General features: G+C 46.5%; 1 protein-coding gene across 5 annotated transcripts in view; it reads left to right on the forward strand.

Moving 5' to 3' along the window:
- TGFBRAP1 (transforming growth factor beta receptor associated protein 1) overlaps positions 1–14,006 on the forward strand; it is a 47,313-nt gene that overhangs the window by 1,823 nt on the left and 31,484 nt on the right. For 4 of the 5 annotated variants that reach the window (XM_060168513.1, XM_060168516.1, XM_060168517.1 and 1 more), the window contains exon 1: positions 2,328–2,469. The exons of the other annotated variant lie outside the window; for it this stretch is intronic. The gene's annotated coding sequence lies outside the window, so the exon portion shown is untranslated. Of the gene's footprint in view, positions 1–2,327; positions 2,470–14,006 lie in introns of those variants that run through there. 5 annotated transcript variants of the gene reach the window in all.

Consider the following 14,006-nt stretch of genomic DNA (forward strand, 5'->3'; position numbering starts at 1 on the left):
GGCGCGCACAGCGCTTGTACTTAAGTACGCAGTAAGTGTCTACTGAATGAATGAATCGTGAACAAGATATAAACTGAGAGCCTGGGGTGTTGATTCCTCTTGTTGGCAGTGTAATATTTAAGAGACTTACAAATGTTTTATCAGATGTATTGTCAACTATATCTGAGCATCCATAAAATGCTTCAAAGTGAATAGAACAAAAAACAGTTCATGTTTTGGACCCGTGTTTTTAGCTGTTTAGAGCCACAGTTCTGCTATGTGTAAGTGAGGATGTTAAGTTTTGGGAGTAGATAGCAACTATTAAAGTATTCGGTTGTACCTATTCAACGCTTAATCTATTAGACCATTTTTTTCAAACTCTATAAAATACTCTAACGTGTGTAGTATGAGCCCAAGGGATATTTAGTAAATATAATAAATGAAGTTAATAATTCCTTTGAAAATATGACTTTGATAATTCATAAATATGACCAATCAAAACAACATGAGAAATATTGAATGAGCCTGATGCAGATCTTTGCACATTTATGGAATAGTTACTTACATACCGCCGCCGGACATATGTGAAATAGATTTCTCAGAAAGTTCAGGAAGAACAAGTGTTTCTAGATGGAATAATGAGCACATGTGGAGTTTGCCATTTTAAGAATCTTACGGCAAATCCTTTCAAAAAGGAAATAATTATTTCTGAATTACCTCCTTTTACTCCCCTTTTCCGTTAACACGTTTGCACTCCTAGATTGTTTAAAGCAGAACACAAATATTCCATAAACCATTCAACCAACAAAACTTAATTTTATGTATAAAAAAATTTATGGTGTTATTGAGTTCTGGGTTCTTATCCTTGCTCTTTTCTTCCATGGAGTTTGGGAGAAGCCTTTCACTTCTCTTTGTGTCTGTGAATTCGCGTGTACAATGCAGAAATCAGCAGTGCCTACTTCATAAGGATATGGCGAGGCTTAGATGAGATCACTGCAGTGAGCCCCTTAGCCCAATGTCCAGCTGGCAGTCAGTAGGTGTCACCTCTGCACCTAATCTCATGCCAGGCCATGGTAGAGCGCTGAAATGAAATAGCGCAGAGTGGATTCAAGCTCCCGCTGGGCCAGTGATGAGCTGATGACCAGTCACATATTCTCCACAGGCCTGGGCAAAATGAGGAGACGGCTGTATTTACTCTGGTGTTCTCCAGCTCCCTGGCTGCACTGGACTCGGGGGTCCATTCATCGCCACTTGTCCTTGAAGCACACATAGCTGTGCACTCTGGGAAACCCCTTCCCCACCTGGAGGCTGGGCCAATGACACTGGATCCATTGGGTCAGGGCTGAAGCACTGTCTGGGGCTGCGGCACATGTGTGGCCATGAACTCAGAAGGGAAGGGCGTAAAAGGCCATAGAAGATTAATTCCTGATGGTTCTTTATTTCCTTCATTTAACTTTTTTTGGGGGGGGGTGTCATTTGTTTTTCTCCATTTGAAGCAGAGGACCACAGAGTAGAACCTGGTATGACTCCTGGTTCTGGAGGACGGTTTTATTCTGTAATCCCCAGGGGCTGGAGGAAAGCTGAGGTCACAGGGGACCTCTAAAGTCGGGGAAAATCATTGAGAAAATTGGGCTTTTTATAATTTATGCTGATAATTGAGCACTGACAGCTCTGGAGGGAGTTTTGTAAGTTTTTCATCGTGAAACTGGATTTTGACTATATATTGAAGAGAGGCGCATGGCTTGTTCGTAACCTAGGAGTCTTCACTGTGGCTTGACCCAAAGGAATAGCTATTGATGGGCTTTCCTTAAGGAGTGGGTAAACTAGCCCCAGGACTCCCTGCTTCAGTACGGACACCTGGGAATACACTGCCCCTGGGGCTCGCGGCTAGCGGTGGGCCGCAGGCGGGCGGCTCATGCCCAGCACTACATTTCGGTTCCAGGGGGGCCACCAGCAGCCGTCCACTCCTACAGCCCGACTTCGTCAGGTGGCAGCGCCGTCCAGCCCTTCCCAGGAGTGATGGATGGGTGGATGGATTCATTCATTCCTTCAGCAGGTGCACTGCCCAGCGCCGTCGCGGTGCTAGAAGCAGGACGGCGAGCGAGTCCGGCAGGCCGCGGGGGAGGAGAAAGCGCGGCCCCGACAGCGGCAGCCTCGCCGCGTTACCAACCCCGCCCTGCGCCCGGTAGGCTCCGCTCGAGCGCCCGCGGGGATCGGCGCGTCTACCCCCGGACCCCTGAGGCAGGCGCGCCGGGAACCCTGCAGACCCCCGGCACCTGAGGCCGGAGGGGCGCTCCCCTCCCCGTAGCCCGGCCCGGGGCGGGGTCTGCAGGCGACGCGGGGCAGCAGGCCGGACGGGGCCTGGCGCTCCCGCCCTCGGCCGTCCACGTGACGGGAAGCGGCGGGGCCGGGCTGGAGCCGGGGCCGGGGCCGGGGCCCAGGAGCGCGCAGCCCGGGGCGCGGGGCCCGGAGCAGCCGGAGCGCGGGCCGGTGAGCGCGGGGCGGGCAGGGAGCGCGGGGAGGGTGGGGCTGGGGTCGGCAGGGGCTGGTGGGCGGCGGCCTGCGGGCAGGTGCGCGGACAGGTGCGCGCAGGCAGGTGCGCGGGTGGCGGGCGCGCGGCGCCGGGAGGGGGCGGCTGTGCGGCTGCGCGCTTTCGGGGCAGGGAAGACCCGAGACTTGGTCCGGCTTTGGGTGGGCTTTCGCTGTTCTGGAGGGAGGAGCCCGGCGGGACGACACCCCGTGCCCCTTGCCCGTCTCCCCTCCACCCGTGCGTGCGATGGTTTTGTCGCTGTGCTTGACGTTTCTTGGAGCTCGTGGGATTTGAGGGTGCAGATTCCGGGCCACATTCGGGCCTGTTTGGCCTGTACTGGGAGACGGGGCAGGGGTGCGATGGGAGGAGGGGAGATCTCGCCCCTGTTCTCCCCTGGGATGTACGGGTGGAAGGAAGTTGAGTTCTCCGCTTCTCGCCTCCTGTGTTTTAAGGGGTGGCTTTCAAGACACAAGCTCCCGCCTGCAGTTGCCCGCACCTGCCATTGCTTCCGCCACGGGCTGCTGGGTGACCATCACCCCCCAGGCCCTACCTGGCCGCTGGAAATGGGGGTTCACACAGCGCCTCTTAATGCACACGGACTGTACTGGGTGCTGGGGTCCCAACCTGTCGGATCAGGGTGCCATCCTTGAGGAAGCGCTTGGGGAGGGCAGGCAGCCGCGGGGACAGTGGTGGCAGGTGAAGACCCGGGGAGAATGTGTGAGGAGGGTCCGCTGCGGTGTGAGCTGGCAGACCCTGGCCCAGAGCTCACGGCTGGAGGCGCCCCCCGAGCCCACTACCCCTCCTCTGGCCGCGCTTCTCTGTTGGTCAGCCGGAAACTCCAGCCCTATGGTCGGATAGGAAGGAACATCTGGCCAGCTGCTTCCTTTTATTTTTCCTTCCATTTCTGACAGCCACACAGCCTCAGTGGTCACTGAAGCGGCCTCTTTGGCGTGTGGCCCTAGAGGCCATCTACCGCTAGCCTTCGCAGGCCCCGTTCCTTTGTGAAAAGGGGCCGTGCTGCTCCATGGCGGTGGGGGGCGTGGAGCTGCAGGTTCAAACCCTGACGCTGCCACTTCCTAACTGGGAGCCCAGGGCATTCACTGGACGTTCTGAGCCTCACTTTCTTCAATCAAAATAGGGGGAATATGAGGAAAGATACATGCATTCCAGGAAGAAAATGTGCATTGGGCACAGAGCCTGGCACTTAGTAGGTGCTCGATGAATTATTGTTACCGAATAGAAACGAGGACGTGGGGTGGTAGCTGTCTCGGCTCTGAAGTCCGTGGTGGTGGCTCTGAGTAACCGTTAACCCAGTGAGGGCGCTGCTCTGGGGTGAGGCTCCCCGGGGGCTCTGAACGCCAGTTTGCCGTGCACATTTTACAAAGACACGGGGGACAGGTGTGGTGCTAGCCCTTGCCTCCAGGTACGTCCTCTGCCTTTTCTCTTCCACTCAGACGGTGAACAGCAGTCCTTGGGTCCTACAGGTGGAGGCAAGTTGCCATCCACTGCGGGCTCCCAGGACGCTCCAGCCTCTGCCTAACCCTCCAGTGACAGGGATTTTTGTCAGGAGCCTGTTCTTCCCTCAGGCAGCTCCAGTTGACAAGTTTTAAAAGCACAGAGCTCACTGTTTAAAAAACGTGAAATTTCCAGGCCTGATTTGCAGCTAGCATTTCTGTTCATAAAAAAAGTAGTTATTATGGTTTATTCCTTCACGCTAATATTAAAATTTTGTGATCCTTTAAGAAAACTCGAGGAAATTTGACTTAACGAGTTAAGCATCTTCATCTTGGTCTCAGTTCTCATTAGAAATACGTTAATCATTTGTGGTAGCCAGGTGTTTGTATACCGCCTGACAATTTGGCCTGTACTTTATAACTTATCTCCTCTGTGGCAAACCTGACCCATTTTTCTTTCTTAAACAATACTGTACTACAAAATGGACGTAGAAGTAACAAGTTAATTTGGGGCTACCCCGAATGAGCTGGAGTGCCCCATGCAGAAGGGCAGGAGTAGTCATTGAGCGTGTTGTGAAATCGTGCAGATGATTTGAGATCAAGATCTTTTGATAGTCAAGTAGCTGCTGTTGGGTAAATTAAAGATTCAGGAAAAATAACGTGTGGAAGAGGACAATTGCCTAGCATCCAGTAGGCCCTCAGTGATTCTTATGATGGTTTGAAGGTCCAGTATTGAGGAAGACGTTACAAAGGAAATGCCTGGAGATCCACACTCCTCCTCTGCTCTTTTCCGCCTCCCCTGCCCCGCCCTTCCCAAATCCCTGCTTCAGTTATAACTGCTGATGTTGCATATGATATATATACACAGAGACATGCAAATGCATATATGTGGTATGTGTATATATGTATGTGTACCTACACTTGTGTGTGTATATTTACATATATACGTATTTAAATAATTCTGATTAGTATTGCCCAGGAAAAGGGTGCCAACTATGAATAGTTACATATAGGTATGTACTGGGAAACGATCAAGATGACAAGTTAGTTGTTCGGCCTTAGCTGTCTTTTTTTCTTCTGTTTTAAGATACTCTTTCAGGTCATTGAAACAGGTTTATTGTGATGTAACTAGCCTTATAATATCTCTGTCACATGAGTGCAAAAGAGAACATTAAATGGTCATCCAGTGGTGTCCTGATTTTCAAAAGGGGGAAAAGTTGTCTTTGGTGCAGGTTGGTAAATGTGTTGTCGGTTCCTGGCGCATTTCAGGACCGGGTCACTGAGCAGCCGGCTGTGAGAGCTGAGAGAAGCACAGGGGCAGCATGGGCTGCAGTCCCTCAGAACAATTGACGCCACAGAAACGTGTGTCCCGTTTAGATAAGATTACCGGGCTAGCGGAGAAACGTGTCCGCGTGTCACTCTGTATCTGAGGTTGAGCAAGGCGGTGCTGACTGCACTCCATTTGGGAAGAAGCGTTTATTTGTGACACAGGTTGTTTAGGGGGCGTGGGGAGGGGGCGAGGCGTTTGGCCACAGAGAAACGTTAGAAGGGAGGGTGAGGCGGGTCCTGGGGGCCCTCTTCTAGCCTCGGGATGGAAAGCGAGGACCTACTGCTGAGGGTCCCCCGGGGAGGGCCTCACACCATGGTGCCCCCTGTGTCTGGGGTTGTCTGAGTTCTCTTCGGGGATCCGAAGTCACACTCGCCCCCTTTGGTCAACGCAGTAGGAAGAACGTGGCCTTGGAGTCAGAAACAGAAACGGGGCTGAAGTCCCAGTTTTTTCACCTGCGGCTTTGTAGCCTCTGTGTCCACAGTGACACCCGCCTCTCGAAGCGAAGCATCTGTCCAAACCCGGGGCCCAGGGCCGCAATCAGCTGGTGCCCATCCTTCATCCAGACTCAGAGCGGCCTTGAGCCTGGGGTGGGCAGTGTGGTGCAGTGGTTAGGGCCCCGCTCTCCGTGGTCCTTCAGCCTGTGAGAGCTCCATCTCCCCCTGCGGAGTGGAGTGATGAGAGTGCTGGCCTGGTCGGCCACCGTGGTGAGCTGGAATAGCCCGCTTGATCCGGAGCCTGGCACGTGAGGAGCATCGCAGGGGTCGTGGCTTCCCTAGGATACTGTTATCACTACCCTGTCCTCCACAGGAGCCAGAGAATAGCCCAGAGGGAGCGTGTCATCCACCCAGATTCAAGAAGGGGACAGGCGCAGAGACTTTAAGTGACTTGCCAGGAATACACTCTGTCCACCTGAGTCCATCCCAGACTTTCCCGGCTACCCTGGTCCAGCGTCTGCTCAGTCTTCTCCCTGGTCCACGAGAAACTGGCCCCGAGCTTGCTTGTTAGCCTCCGTGGGAGAGAGGCCAGGTGACCTGCGGTGTTGTGAGCCCTCCTTTCCGACCCCTCCACTCAGCTCCGTCCTCTGGGCCTTAGCTGTCTCTCCTGATCTTATGGGACCAACGTGATAACCTGTTGACATGGGGTTGAAAACAGCTGGTGAAACTTGGGAGGCTGTGTATGTCCCCCCTGGCCCTTTCCTGGAACGTGAGAATGTGTGACAACTTTAATTCCCTTGTAGGTTTGATATTTTCAGACCTGATTTCAGTAGAACTGCTATTTTCAGTTTTCCCAAAGATTTCCCCCTTCTAGAGTATTGGTATCTCAGGTCTTTATAAATGCGTTTACCCAGGTTAATCGAGAAACTTCTTACGAAACTTTTTTCTATGAAAGTCTGTTGTTAAAATGGCAAAATAAAAATTTTTTAATAGTTGCATTTGTAGAAATACTGTAAATGACAGGCAGATTCAAGGAATGCAAGCTCTCTTACAGCTAACGCCTGAACTCCTCTGACCAGTGGCAGGCTCTCGGAGGGTCTCTGCCATGCTCCCTGGGCCCACTTCCAAGACTCTGACCCCCAGTCAGAGTCTTTCTTTCTTTCTTTTTCAATTTCTTGGCCGCACCCTGCGGCATGTAGGATCTTAGTTCCCCAACCAGAGATCAAACCCGTGCCCCCTGCGGTGGAAGCGTGGAGTCTTAACCACTGGACCACCAATGAAATCTATTTTCTAATGAATGGTTTCCATCCCTTGAAACGGTGCCCAGGGAGTGGTTTTTGCCCCCGATCCCCTTTGACAACTGGTGGGTTTGTAGAGCACCTCACGTGCTTGCAGACGTAGACATGGCTTTCCAGCTCAAGTGCCTGAGGAATTCAAGGATTCAGAACTGAATGTAGCTAATAAAACAAGTGACTGATGTGGAATAATATGAACAGGTTAATGACTGTAACTTCTCTTTATGAGGAAGAGGAAAGGTTGGCCAAGTTTACATTTTTAAGGGTTTCGCATCTTGTGATCAGTTTGGAGTTTATCTTTTAGGCAGTGGCACACTTTCCGAAGCGCTTTAAGGGGGGTGATGACGTGATGTTTGAGATGTGAGGTCCATGGTCCTGCCCATCTTCCTGTGTTGGCTTAGAATCAGGCCTGGCTCTGGTCCAAACATTAGAATGACCGTTTGATCTCTGTTCACTTATAAAGGACTATCAGAAAATTTTTAAAAAATGTAAAATGGGACAATAGCAAATCTGCCTTTAGGTAAAGTGTCCTTTTTAAAATGTAGGTAAGAATTAATCTTTAGCTGGTCCATAGGGAAGCACCTCCTGTGATAGGGCTGTGATACCCATTGATGGGTTTTTACCTCTAAAGTGATACGTCTCTGGTGCACATATGCTGCGTAGGGCTCTATAGAGTTTGTTTGATTTTAAAGTGTTGATGTAATCCTCAAATGTGTGATTCTTTGCAGACACACGGGATGCCATGCCCATCTTAAGGCTGTTCTCATATTATGTGAACGTTCTGTGACAGGAGGTAACAGTGTCCTTTGGTTCAGGAAAAGTAATTATTGGTGAGGATCCCATCTTAATAAACAGCCCTTTGTCATAGCATTCTTTTAGCAGGATATATTTATTTCTGGCTCAGATCGGGAGTCTGTATGTATATATATATATTTTTCCTTGTTTAATCTTGTAACCTTGGGTCTACGAGTGTCTTTCTGCGTCTAGATAATCTTTCTACCTCAGACATTGCTTTTATTCCACGTTCATTCTTTCTGCTGTGACTTTTACCCGCAGCGTGAGCATTTCCATTGCTCCAGGGTTCTTGCAAATCCCCAGTGTCATAGGACTTCAGAGGTGTGGTCCGCTTGGTGGATATGCAGCGAAGTCTCCTCGTAGCTGCAATTTGCAATTCCAGATGGTTCTACAGGTTGATCACTCCTCCACGGCTGCTGGCCATTCACGTCTCCGCTTCTGTGAGAAGCCGGCTCACCTTTTGCCCGGTCTTCTGTGAGATTCGTGTTATTTTCTTCCTGTGCGAGTTCTCTGGACCATCCGGGCGTGTTTTCGTCAGACGTGTGAGGTCAGCGTCTTCTCCCCCATCCTCATGTTTCTTCATCTTAACTTTTCACTTTCTTGATGGTATCTTTTGAAGAACGTAGGTTTTACATTTTAACGTGAATAAATTTATCTTTCTCCCTAGGGTTTGTGCTTTTTTATCTTATTCTAGAAGTTCTTCCCTACCTTAAGGTCATTAACATATTTTTCCCCTATTTTCTTCTCAAAGTTTTAAAGTTATGCCTTCCAAACTTAAGACTCTTCATCCATCTGGAATAATTCTGATGTATGGTATAACGTAGGACTCTGGTTTATCTTTTTTCTTCTGTGTGGATATCCAGTTGCCCAGCAATGTTTGCTGAGCAAATGAGTGCTCTGTATACACCCTGTGATATGCAGTGCCACCTCTGCCATATTTCTAGGTTCCGTATATGCACGGTCTGTTTCTGAGCCCTCGGGTATGTTCTCTTGGGTTCGTCCTGTACCAGCACCACAGTATCCCAATAGCCATCACTTTATATTTCATCTTATCTGTTGAGTCAAGTCCCCTTACCTTACCTTTTTCAGAAGTGTCTTGCCTTTTTTGGTCCTTCTCTGCATATGAATTTTATAGTCTTCATGTTGAGTTATACACACACACACAGATACACACATATATACCTGTTACAATTTTATTGGAATTGCATTTTTTTCTCTGGGTCTTTTAGGGGCAAGTTTGCTTTTTATGGAAGCAGAATTTGCATACAGTAAAATACGCTGAAACTAAGCACACAGTTCAGTGAATTTTGACAAACCCATACACCTGTGCAACCAATGCCTCAAACAAGACGTAGGATATTTGTGTCACCCCAGAAAGTTCCCTTGTGTCACCCCTTTCTTTCCAGTAACCAGTGTTCTGACTTCTGTCACTATAGATGAGTGTTGCCCGCTTTTGCACATCATATACATGCAGACACACGCATGTGTAGGGTTTCTTTCGTTCAGTGTTTTTGAGATTCACCCATGCTGTTGGCTTTAGCGGTGGTCTATCCTTTTTATTTCCAAGTTGTATTCTGCTTCGTGAATACTCCACGTATGGGTACAAATGGGTAAAACTGAGCTGGTTCCTGTTTGGGGCTGTTATGAATTAAGGCTGCTATGCACATTCTTGTACAAGTCTTATTGTGGGTGTTGGCATGTACTCTGGAGAAATGGAAACATTAAGAGCGGAACTGCGGGGTGACAGGATATATGCATGTTTAACTTCGTAAAAGACCACCAGATTTCCAAGGCAACAGTACCATCTTATCCTCCTTCCAACAAAGTATGAGGTTTCAAGTTGTCCTTTATCCTCATTAACATTTAGTGTTGTCAGTCTTTTTTGTTTGTTTGTTTGTTTTTTGTGCGGTACGCGGGCCTCTCACTGTTGTGGCCTCTCCCACTGCGGAGTGACGCGCAGGCTCAGCTGCCATGACTCACGAGCCCAGCCGCTCCGCGGCATGTGGGATCTTCCCGGGGCACGAACCCGCGCCCCCTGCATCTGCAGGCGGCCTCTCAACCACTGCGCCACCAGGGAAGCCCACGTCAGTCTTTTTAATTGTCACCATTCTAATAGGTGTGAAATGGTATCTCATGGCTTAAAATAGATTTCTCTGATGGCTAATAATAGTGAACATCTTTTCATGTTCTTATTGGTCATTCACATACCTTCACTTTTGAATCTTTTTCCCATTTAACAACTAAGGTTGTCTTTTTATTATCGGTTGGTGGGAGTTCTTATATATTCTGGAAAATGAGCCCTTTGCCTGATATGTATATCACAGATTTTCCTCCCAGCCTGGGGCTTGCCTATTCATTTCCCTAATGGTGTCTTTCAATGGATTCACATTTTAAATGTTTATAAAATCCAGTTTATCACCTTTTTTTTCTTTTCTGGTTAGTGCTTTTTGTATCCTAAGAAATCTTTATATACCCCGAGGCCCCCAAGATATTCTTCTGCCTTTTCTTCTAGAAGATTTATAGTTTTAGCTTTTGCTTTTAAAATAACTCGATGCATCTCAGATTAATTTCTGTACATGGTATGAGGTAGGGATAATTGAGGTTAATTCTTAACCCCATTTAAGGTTACCCACATGTTCCAGTGCCATTGATGGAAATGACTTTACTTTCCCCACTGAATTTCATTGGTGCCTTTGTCAAGAACCAATTGAATACATATGTGTGGGTCTAATTTTGGACTTTCTATCCTGTTCCATTTATCTGTTTTCCTATCCAGATATCTTAATTACTCCGGTTTTATAGCAATTGCTGAAATCAGTGTAGGTCCTTCAACTTTGTTCTTCGTTTTCAAGATTGTTTTGACTATTCTAGGTACTTGGATTACCATTTAAATTTTAAAACCAGCTTGTCAATTTCTGCAGAAATGTATGCTGAGATTAAAAATCAGGTCTTCCTTAATATCTAGCAATAAGATTTTATGATTTTCTCCTTGAAGTTCTTACACGTCTTTGCTAGACAATTTCTTCATACCTTAATTTTTTTATACTACTGTAAATGTCCTTTATTCAAGATTAAAATTTCTAATTGTTGTTTGTGTGTAGAAATGAAGATTACTTTGGTATACTGATTTTTTTGATTAAAGGATATTTCTAACCTTTTATTAATTCTAATAGATTATTTGTGAGTTTCCACGCAAACGGTACTATCACCTGTAAACAATTATAGTTTTATGTCTTTGTCTTCAATTCTTTGTAACTATTCTTTTTCAACTGGCGAAGACTTCCATTACAATGCTGACTACCAATGGTGTATTAGTTTGCTAGGGCTGCCGTAACAAAGTACCCTAAACTGGGTGGCTTAAGCAATATAAATTTTTGTTGTCCCGCAGTCTGGAGTAGAGAAGTGTGAGATCAGGGTGGTGGCGGAGGTGATGTCTCCTAAGGACTGTGAGGGAGAATCTATTCTAGGCCTCTCCCCGAGGTCCTCACAGCCTTGGGTGTTCCCTGGCTTGTAGATAGCCATCTTCTCCCTGGGTCTCCACGTGTCCGTCCTCTACGTATGTCTGTCTTGAGTCCAAATTTCCCCTCTTTATAAGGATACCACTCATATTGGATTAGGGTCCACCCTAATGACCTCATCTTAACTTGATTATCTGTAGGGACCCTATTTCCATATAAGGTCCTATTCGCCGGTAATGGGAGTTAGGACTTTTTTTTTTTTTTGCAGTACGCGGGCCTCTCACTGTTGTGGCCTCTCCCGTTGCAGAGCACAGGCTCCGGACACACAGGCCCAGCGGCCATGGCTCACGGGCCCAGCCGCTCCGTAGCATGTGGGATCTTCCCAGACTGGGGCACAAACCCACGTCCCCTGCATCGGCAGGCGGACTCTCAACCACTGCGCCACCAGGGAAGCCCGGGAGTTAGGACTTTGTAACATATTTGGGGAGATATAATTCAACCCATAAGAGATGATAAGGGTCTTGTTCCTTCTTTTATGTGTTTTCTCTTTTAATCTTTAAATGTGCTCAGTTAAACTTGGCAGATTTTATTACCTTAAACCAATATTGCATGCCAACTTATTCATATTGTGTTCATATATATACACACACACACATATATATGTGTTGCTTGACTCAGTGTGCTAACATTTAATACTTTTGCATGTTTATCTATAAGACTGATCTATGATTTTCCTTTTTCCTATATCCTTATCTGGTTTGGATATCAAAGTTATACTTTACATTGGCTTTATAAAATGAAGTAGGATACGTTCCTTCTTCTTTTTTATTCTCAGGAAAGTGTATTGTGTAAAATTGGAATTATGCGATTGCCAAAGGTCTGGTAGAACTCTTAGGAGATCCATCTGGACCTGGTGCTTATTTTATGGGACAGTGTCCATGAAATCAGAGTATAGCCCGAGGTCTTGCATTGTGTAAATGCCTCAGCTCTCCCAGGCTCCGCCGAGTGCTACGAAGAGAAGTAGGGCCTCTAGAAGGCTGTTGTAACGGTTCTTCAAGTAAAGAACACAGAAAAACATTTTTGAAGCTTATGGGTAATCTCAAAATCTGCTGCCCAGCTCTCTGTGTAGCAGCAAGAAGGGACTTATTGAACTGAGGTTTCCTAGGAAACCTAAAGGGACGTAGGAAGTTGCCAAAGCAACAGGTTCTTTGGACAGTGGCTTCAGGTGTAACTACAAGATACTGTGTACATCTGTAGAAGAAAACTAGTATTTTTACATTAACATTTTCAGAGACACTCAGATTCTGATTATCACTAGTGGTGGTGTGTATATTCTTAATTTGGTGGAAAGTAATCACTAATATTTAAATTTTGGCCCTTAGCACACATGTTGCTTTATACTGTTACTTGTGTAGTTTTCTATTATGTCCTTAATGAGACTGGGAGACTCTTGGGAAAGGCACAGTGTCTTGTAACATTTTTTGCCCACATACAGGTGCTTGTTGCATATGTAATGTTATCTGTTTTTATTGTCCATGAATGTATTAATATTTTTCCCTTTTTTTCTCTAGGTATATATTTTGCAGTTTTGAGAACACTGAAATATTGATCTTTTAAATTACAGCCATGCTTTTAAGGTGCAGTTCTAAGAAAAAGTTAGTTTAAATATCAGATCAGTTTGCAATCACACGATAAAGTATGAATTGTACACTTTAGAGAAATTTTTAATCTTATTACCATGTTAAAACCTCTCTGAATTCAGACCCCAGTAAGGTGGACTTAATATAGGGAGGTACAGCCTAAAGTTTATCTTTCTGTGATTCATTATTTTATCCAAGTAAATTTATCATGTGACTAGATCATGGAGGAAATTTTCCTGCTGCTTAAAGGAATAAATCATTTTTAAGTATCAGAATGTTTAGTGTCAGCTTTCATTTACCTCCATGTAATTCTGTTTTAGCAACTTTGGAGTTTATAATACACTATTGTTGACCTTTGTGCTGTGAATTGGCTCTCCGGGACTTTATCTACACTAGATACACGCTTGCACCCTTAAACAAAATCTCCCCAACATGCCCCCAGCACCTGGGAGCCACCATTCCACTCTCTGTTTTCAGGAGTTCAGCTTTTTTAGACTCCACAGATAAGTGAGATCAGTCAGTGTTTGTCTTTCTCTGCCGTATCTCACTTAGCATAACGCCTTCAAGGTCCACGCATGCTGTTGTAAATGGCAGTATTTCATTTTTCTCATGGCTAAAGAATACTCCCTTTGTATAGAAGTATATGTATGTATGTGTGCGTGTATGTGTGTCCATATATCTCACATTTTCTTTATCCATGCATCCATTGACAGACACTTAGGTGGTTTCCATATCTTGGGTATTGTGAATAGTGCTGCAGTAAACATGGGAGTGCAGAGATCTCTTCGAACTTCTTTTTTCATTTCCTTTGGATATATACCGAGAAATGGAATTGCTGGATCACATGGCATTTCTATTGTTAATTTTTTGCGGAGCCTCCACGGTGTTTTCCATAGGGGCTACACCAGTTTTCCACCGACAGTATACAAGTGTTCTCTTATCTCCACATCTTCATCAATACTTGTTGTCTTCTTGATCATAGCCATTCTAACACATGTGAGGTGATGTCTCATGGGGGTTTTGATTTGCATTTCCCTGATGATTAGTGTTGTTGAGCACCTTTTAGTGTACCTGTTGGCCATTTGGATGTC

This window comes from Lagenorhynchus albirostris, chromosome 13 (assembly GCF_949774975.1).
Source record: "Lagenorhynchus albirostris chromosome 13, mLagAlb1.1, whole genome shotgun sequence".
In the NCBI taxonomy this organism is placed as follows: Eukaryota; Metazoa; Chordata; class Mammalia; order Artiodactyla; family Delphinidae; genus Lagenorhynchus; species Lagenorhynchus albirostris.